We start from the raw sequence: 7,637 nt of genomic DNA on the forward strand, positions 1-7,637 counted from the left end.
AAAGCATTTGTCAAGAGAAACTAGTGAAACTTGGTAAGAACTTGGTAAGAAACTTTGGCATTTTGCTTGGAGTTATCCATATCTCCTTTCCCAACTCCATGGTATAGTAGTCAGGAGGGCTGGCAGACTCACAGCGAACAGAAGGATTTACCTCTTTGGGAGCTTGTTAAAAACCCCATCCTCAGAAAATATAGTATTTTGATCTCTTTTGAAAAGCCTCATTCCCAACCTTGTTGCTATTTGATCTTATTCTAAGCTCTAGTTTCTGGAAAAAGTCCTATCCTCAGGCGCTTATTGAACACAGTAATGATCACCTGGAATAGTTAACATCTCAGCTGATTTTATGTTCACACAAAAATCTGCATGAAAATGTTTATCCATAATTGGCAAAAATTTCAAGCAACCAAGCTTTCCTTGAATGGGTGGATGAATAAATAAACAATGGTACATTTATACAGTGTGTGTTATTTAGTGAGGAAAGGAAATGCCCTTCCAAGCTGCAAAAAGACAGTTTGATCTGTAATGCATATTGCTAAATCAAAGAAGCTAGTATATAAATGCTACATTTTATATTATTATATTATGTCAATCTGGAAAAGGCAAAATTATACATGCATTTAAAAGATTGGTGGTTTGCCACAGGTTCAAGGTGAGAAGGAGGGTAGAGTAAGTGAAGCACAAGGGATATTTTTAGGACAGTAAAACTGTTATATGATAGTGTCATGGTGAGTATATGACACCATGCCTTTGTCAAAACCAATAGAACTTTACAGTGGATAGAATAAACCTTAATATATGCAATTAAAAAATCATTTAGCAGGTCAGCAGATCTCAGTATGGAATGCAGAATATGACAAAAGATTCTAAATGCATTATAAATATAGGAAACAACTTTACTGAAGGAAGTGGGAGAAGCGATACTGAGCTAAATAACTTCAGAACGTTTAGATCCTTGAAAGCCAAAGGTAAAGAAAGACTACAGACTTGTATTCTACATAATAAAGTTGTTTCCTACTGGGTAAAGGTTAAGAATTCTGAAATCATTATATATTTATACCAGAATTAAACAATTAAGTAAATAGATGGCACATGGTGAGAGTCTGATTTTTCACTATTGGAGTGAGAAGTTATAGATAAACAAGGGGAGGAGGCTAGAAAGATCCATGTTGAAATAGGTTAAAGTTGGATGCATCAATATGAATTTATGTTTAGCTTAAAGTAGATGCAGATGATTACATATACAAGTGTTTGTGGATATATATGTACACACAAGCTAGTACACACACACACACACACACACACACACACACAATTACTTGCCCTGTCAGTTGAGTGGCCTAGAAATAATGGCACTTCAGTAGCAACTAGCACCATATTGTAGCAATCATCTTAGCTTCTAATACTATTTTCCAATAAAAGGAACCAGAGCTCCTTGAAGAAACTGACAATTCTAGGAAAGGGGCAGGAAATATATAAGTTGAGCCTGGAGCAACTTATGTTGCCAGAAAGTAAGTGCTGAGAAACATAACAAACAAATGCAAAAAAGAGATGGAAATATGTCAAAGGGACACAGGAATCAACTGAAAGAACTCCCAATGGCCAAACCTGGAACAATATTAATAAGGAAATAAAGTAGTATGGGATTATAATCCAAAGTATAAAATAAATATCTGCGAGGCCATACTGATTAAATGAATGATTGAATAAATAAATGGGAAGAAGAGACAAATTAATTCTTCATGTAGAATTCCAAATAATTTATGTAGATATGCTGCTTTTTAAAAATCTTTTTAAATTTTTTTAAAGATTTCATTTATCCATTTGAGAGGGAGAGAGAGAGAGAGAGAGAGAGCATGAGCGGGGCATGGGGAGAAGGAGAAGTGAACTCCTTACTGAGCAGGAAGCTGCCACAGGGCTTGATCCCAGGACCCTGATATCCTGAGATCATGACCTGAGCCAAAGGCAGATGCTTAGCTCACTGAGCTACCCAGGTATCCCAGATATTCTGCTTTTAAGAATGTGGAGCATATCTCCCTGCTTCTTAAGTGTGTCACTTCCTTCAAAGAGAACAACATAGAAACCAGAAAAAAAAGTGGAGAAATCTGATTAACACTATCTCAGCCAGGTGATCAAGTTTAACATCAACAGTGATGTCATGTTGAAAACTCTTTATTATGTGATGAAAATGTCCATTTTACTTCAGTTTTCTTCTTCCCAAAGCCTTAACCTCAATCTAATCATGAGAAAATTATTAAACAAATTCCAGTTGAAGGAGATTCTACTAAAACCAATAAACCATAATCTTCAAAACTGACAAGATCATCAAAAACAAGGAAAGACTGAAACTCAAACTATGGGAAACGTTACAAAGGCCTGACTACTAAACGTAATGTGGTATGTTGAATTCCAGGTCAGAAAAATGACATAAGTAAAAGCTAAGGAAATTTGAATATAGTATGGACATTAGTTAGAAGTAATATGTTATATAAGTTATTTACTTGTAACAAATATACCATATTAATGCTAGATGTATAATGTAGATCAATAACAGATGAAATTGAGTGTGAGGTATATGGGAATAACTGGTACTATTTTTTTAAGTTTATAGTATTTTAAAAATTTAGTTATATACACATAACAAATGCAACATTTCAAAGTATACATTTCCATGGTTTTTAGTGTATTCTATGTTGTGTAACAATCATCACTATCTAATTCCAGAAAGTTTCTACGAACAAAAAATAAACTATGTACTTATTATCATTTAGTCTCATTTTCTCCTTTCCCCATCCCCCTTTATCCCATGGCAGTCACTAAATGACTTTCTGTCTCTATACATTTGCCTATTCTGGGTATTTCATATGAATGGAACCATATAATATCTGGTGTTTGGGGTCTGGCTTCTTTCACTTAGCATAATGTTTTCAAGGTTTATCCATGTTGTAGCATGTAACAATGCTTCAGTCTTTTTATGACTGAATAATATTCCATCATAAAGATATATCACTTTTTGTTTATCCATTGATCAGCTGATAAGCCTTGAGATTGCTTCCAACTCTTTATAAATATTACAAATAAAATAATACTGCTATGAAATTCGTCTACAAGTTTTTGTGTGGACATATGCTTTCATTTCTCTTCGATACATACCTAGGATTGGAATTGTTGGCTCACATGATAATTCTATGCTTAATTTTTTGAGGAACTTCCCAACTGCTTTAAAAGGTGACTTTACCAATTAACATTCTTAACAGCAATGTGCACAAGGATTCCACTTTCTCTGTATCCTCACCAGCATTTTTTATTATCTGACTTTTTAATTCTAGTTATGTTACTGAGTGTGAAGTAATCCCTCATGTGAAGTAGTTTTGATCGCATTTCCCTGTGGAGTATCTTTCCATATGTTCACTGGCCATTGTAACCTCTTTTGGAGAAATCTCTAGTCAAATCTTTGCCCTATTTTTTAAAAAATTAGTTGACTTTCTTTGGTTGAGTTGTAAAAGTTATTTATATATTCCAGATACTAAGACTGTGTCAAATATATGATTTTGTAAATGTTTTATCCCATTCTATAGGATTTGCCCCCCCTTTCTTCATAGTGTTCTTTGACACACAAAATTTTTAATATGATGAAGTCCAATCTATCTATTTTATCTTTGATTGCTGTGTGTTTGGTGTCATATCCATAAAAATTTAATTAATCTAAGGTCATGACATTTTTCACATTTCCTTCTAAGAACTTAATAGTTTTAGCTTTTAAATTTGGGTCTCTGATCCATTCTGAGTTATATTTATATATAGTGTACTGTAGGGGCTCTAAATTTATTCTTGTGCTTATGGATATCCAGTTGTACCAACACCATTCATTAAAAATACTTTTCGCCCCACTGAATTGGCCCACCTTGCCAAAAATCAATGAACAACACTGCCCTGGTTTGCAATATTTTGCTAGATCTAAAACTGTACTAAAAGAAATAAAAAAGTTATCCAAAAAAAGCCCCCATGGGGCTTTTTAAAAAAATTTTTAAATTTCTATTGGAATTTACCTACAAGTCAATTTGGAAAGAATTGACATAGAAATGTTAAGCTTTCCAATTCATGAACATGGACTAACTCTCTATTTACATAGGTTTTTAATTTCTCCCAGAAATGCTATTGTTTAGTTCTGTATATAGAGAGGGGTCTAACATTTTTTTTTTTTCTGTTTAGTTTATTCGAAGTAGTTTAAGTTGGTTGGCATCATTAAATTGCTTTTAGCATGTCATTTGAATTAATTGATGCTACTAAAATTATATCTGGTAACTACTAAATTTACTTAGTGTTTTGAGATTTCCTTAATATTTTCTATGTAAACAATCAGATATTTTGCAAATAAAGAAAGTTTTATTTCCTTTTTTCAAGGTATCATGCTTTTTCAAAATTTATCACTTTATTGTAATATCTAAAGACTCTAAGACAATGTAGAATAGTTTTAGTGACAATAAGTACCATTGACACATTCCTGGTCTGAGAAGGAAAGTATTCAGCATATAAATGGTTAACATAATTTAATTGTAATTATTCAGTGTGAAATTCTGATTTAAGATCATTAAAGAAATATTAAAGGTTCACATTTAGAGATTATCAGATAAAACTTCCAATTAAATATTGTAGAAAATATCACTTCAGTTTGGCTAGATAAGTTAATGAAGATCTGAGAATTCTTTAAGTGAAAATTTCCTTTTATTGAAATATGTATATATAATATAATTCCATAAGTATAAACAATCAAATGAAACATTACAATTTTTAAAAAAAGGAAAATTGAATTGTACTTTTTTTTTAAAGATTTTATTTATTTATTTATTTGAAAGAGAATGAGAGCAAAAGAGCACAAGCAAGGGTAGCGGCAGACAGAGGAAGAAGCAGGTTCTCCACTGCGCAAGGAGCTCCACACGAGATTCGATCCCTGGACCCTGGGATCATGACCTGAGCTGAAGACAGACGCTTAACCAACTGAGCCACCATGCACGCCCAATTGTACTTTTAAATGTGAATATTAATTCCTCACAGTTAAATTTATAGGGAATTCATCTCTAAAATTGCACTAAATTTTATATAATATTACATTGAAACTTAAGTTATAAGTTCATAAATTATATACATGAATTCAATATGGTTTAAGCATACACTTAAAATGTTATTCTAATGGTTAAATATCTTTACAGATATAACACAGGCAAGATACACAAAAAGGTAATACAAAAATAGAAACCTAAAATGTGCCAAGCAGGGACTGTAGATCAATATAGCCTTGGTACAAATTTCCCTAGTAAACTTGGGCAATTTACTTCCTCTATGTCTGAATTAGATCATTATAAAATAAGATAAAAACAGTTTTATGTAAAGATAATCATTGCTTTAGTTATTAAGAAAATTAAGTTATGTGTGTGTACACACCTATATAAAATACTGACAAGAGTAAATGATACATGCTAATTACCATATAAAGGTGTTAATTATTAATATTCTTAAAATATCTACATACTAATTCAATTATTTAAATCTCAATAAGTATCAAAGGCATTCACATTAATATATTAAATGCCAAGTTCTCATCCACAGTTGCAAAATTTCAAAATGCAGACCATTCTGTATATAATTTTGAATGTTGCTGTCAGCACAAATCATACTCATTTCATCTTAGTTTCTTCCTATATTCCATGACTATTGTTTTATATATGTGCCTTCATGATCTTTGATGACTAAAATATATTTTGTTATTCTGTCGATTCAATGTATTCTACTTCTACCAAGGAAAAGTAAGATGCAAAGCAATCACAGACAGGGATAATGTAATGATAACTCCTTAAAAGTTACAACAATCACTCCATGATTTTTAGGATGATTTCCTGGCATAAATTACATCACACTGTATAGGTTCTATTTTCTCTTTTATATTTGATAAATACATTACAGCATATTATATTAAACTCCCAAAGTTTATAAGAATATAAAATGTTTCTCTACATATCAGTTATTTATTTTCCTCTGATTGATTTAAATATTTATATTATTTCAAAACCATTTGGACATGAAAAATTAAAGTATTCAACACTTTGTAAATGTAACTAGTGGCACAGAGAATTAATACAAAGATAGCATTCAGCAAGGTAGCTGATCTTGACTGTGTACCAGAATTGTGGTTAACATAGTGAAATAAAATTTGCTCAGGCCATTTTGTCAGTATTTTTCAAACCCTGGGTTGTGACTCTGTATCAGCACAGAATGCGTGATCACAATTTTTACATGAAATTATAGTTACTATTTGATTAACTTTGTCCACATTCTGTGGATAGGGAATAGTGTTGAGGGTAGGGAAACCTGAGGAATGTGAATGTTTCCTAAGGGCTTATTTTGCGTGGGGTTATTGGATATGGATATCGATATTTTTAAAGTGGATATCATTATGATCATACTATACCTTAAAATCTACTCCATTAGCTACATTTCAAAGGTGTTTCAATAAATACAGATTATATGAGATAACTTAATCTTCATTTATGATGTCAGATAAATACTTGGGTTCAACCTTTTTTGTTTGTTTATATTAAAAATGAAAGAGAATTAGATCAGATTATTTTGAGTTTACTATTATTTTTTGGCATCATTTTAATCATAGCATTCTGGAAACAATATCATATGTGAAGGAAAACTGCAATTATTTGAGGGTTGAGAGGATAGTGAGAAGAATAGCATAGCCATCTTTCTTCCTTAAATATTTTCTACTGTTCTGCAAGATTGAGATTCAGAAATGTCCATCTGATCTTTTTATTACTTTTTTTCATGTAATACAAACTCTCTTCTTAATGCCCTAGCATATGAGACAAATATCATCTCTTACCTATCACCCTTGTCCCTAACACTCAGAGACACACACGCTCATTCCTATGATGTGACTTCTGTGGTCTAATCTCACTGAAGTCTTTTTTTTTTAGGGGAAAGCAAGAACACAGCCCCCCATTACCACAAATTATGCAGTTGACTTTCCCCCATTTGGGGAAATTGCAGGGATCAGCACAACCAGAGTGCAATGAATAAGCCTTGCCCTGGGAAAACCATCTTCTTGATCATGGTATCTCTTCAGTGATACAGGTAAGTATCACTGAAGTCTTTTTATATTATATTACTTTGTCCATGCATTTGCCCAAACTGTTCACTCTGGAATATCCTTTCCCCTAGTTTTACTTAATGATGACTTCTCCGTATACATCTTTGAGAAATTCTTTCAATTTTCATTTAAAATATGATGGCATGTTGAGCATCTGCGCAATATTTCTGCTTGTTAAATAATGAATAGCAAGATGTGTAATTTTCTACAGTTTACTTCTGTAACAGGCATAGGGAGTGTAGTAGAAAAAGCATTTCAAAGTTAGATACAAAAATATATCTAAATACCCTTCTAACTCTCTTCAAAATTAGATAGAAAAATATGTTTAAATGCTTTTTCTAATCCATTTAACCACCCATACTAACCCTATATAATATTGGACAAATTCATTAATTTCTATGAAAACCATATCCTCATCAGTAAATGCTAAATTATAAAAGAACAAATAAGTAAGAATTAAAGTAAAATTTGAAATTGATAAATATGC

At 31.9% G+C, this 7,637-nt stretch overlaps 1 non-coding gene across 1 annotated transcript; it reads right to left on the bottom strand.

Moving 5' to 3' along the window:
* Positions 1-6,974: 6,974 nt before the first annotated feature.
* Positions 6,975-7,142, bottom strand: LOC116634207. Its single transcript, XR_004299908.1, has one exon. It is a non-coding gene; the product is annotated as a U1 spliceosomal RNA (small nuclear RNA).
* Between the last annotated feature and the right edge of the window lie 495 nt (positions 7,143-7,637).

The sequence above is a fragment of the Phoca vitulina genome, unplaced genomic scaffold (genome assembly GCF_004348235.1).
Source record: "Phoca vitulina isolate PV1807 unplaced genomic scaffold, GSC_HSeal_1.0 scaffold8, whole genome shotgun sequence".
Taxonomy (NCBI): domain Eukaryota; kingdom Metazoa; phylum Chordata; class Mammalia; order Carnivora; family Phocidae; genus Phoca; species Phoca vitulina.